We start from the raw sequence: 1,250 nt of genomic DNA on the forward strand, positions 1-1,250 counted from the left end.
ATGACGTATTGACACAAATTTCAAATGATTTTCAACGGTTGCTTTGTCACGTCCATTGTACTAGACAGACTTTAGCTGTTGCGGCAGAGACACGGTGTTACTCACCTATCGAGAAGAAACAAAGCAACCTCGGCGTCCAATTGCAGGCCTTCCGCTCTTTGAGTTCTCTCCAGCGCTGGAAAACTGATCCGATATTTACACGGGTCCTTCTTCTTGCCTTAAGCCTTCTTTTGTTCCGAAGACGTTTTCCTCTTTTGTTTTTTATCCGCCATCTCTATCTTTCTGTCGCTCGGCTCGGCTAATGTCCATCTTGTGCACTAAACGCTCTCTCCTCCACATCATGAGTAGACACGCCCCTTACTGCTGATTGGCTACAAGTTTGTTTTGCTATTCGGCTGAATCAGTTTTCTAAAGCGTTTTTGAAAAATCGCTGACCCCACCTTTAAACTACATGAAAAATGTAGAGCTCTGTTTTGTAGGACACACACATAGGAAAAGTTTGATGTACAGCAGAAATAATTCAACATTATGTTGAAATAACTTCATGTTATAGCGCAATACACAAGATTTGTGATGGTGTTCACTGATTAAAAAAATTTCCCCATCAATCTAAAAAAAGCTCCTCTGGAACACCATCAAATGTGGAATAAGATTAATAAAAAAAATTTTAAAATGCAAAATATTCTTACTTTAACTTAACTAAAAAAAAAAAGACTATTATACAATTAAAATATATGAAAATAGAATTCTAGTATAAGTCCTCGTTTAGATACCAGGTGAATGTATGTTGCTGTTCTTATATGTTCTCTGACACCAAAACATAAAAGCTAAGAATAATAGCTGATTAGAGACCCAGGCCTGGGTGAAGATGTAATTTAAGGTAATCAAAGGTCAATCTTTGAAAGGTCAGAGGTGAGAGTGGACTAAAAGTCCTTAGGGATGAGCTTGTTAAGAGCAGCAGAGACAATGATAATGATCTGAGATGACCATATCTGAAGTAGAAGGGCTCAGGTCACCTAATACTGGATAAAGACAAGTACATAAATCTCAAAATAACATAAATCTGATCTTTAAGGCAAATTTATGCCTTCAGGGGAGTGTGTGAAAGAAGCTAGAAATGTTTTGCCTGAATCTGTACCTGTTCCTGGGGGAATCCCTGTTCTCTACATCTCACTTTCTTCCAGAAGAAATAAACTGCGAGAGAGAGAGAGAGAGAGAGAGAGAGAGAGAGAGAGAGAGAGAGAGAGAGA

Source organism: Sinocyclocheilus rhinocerous, unplaced genomic scaffold, assembly GCF_001515625.1.
Source record: "Sinocyclocheilus rhinocerous isolate Xijiao unplaced genomic scaffold, SAMN03320098_v1.1 scaffold1386, whole genome shotgun sequence".
Taxonomy (NCBI): Eukaryota; Metazoa; Chordata; class Actinopteri; order Cypriniformes; family Cyprinidae; genus Sinocyclocheilus; species Sinocyclocheilus rhinocerous.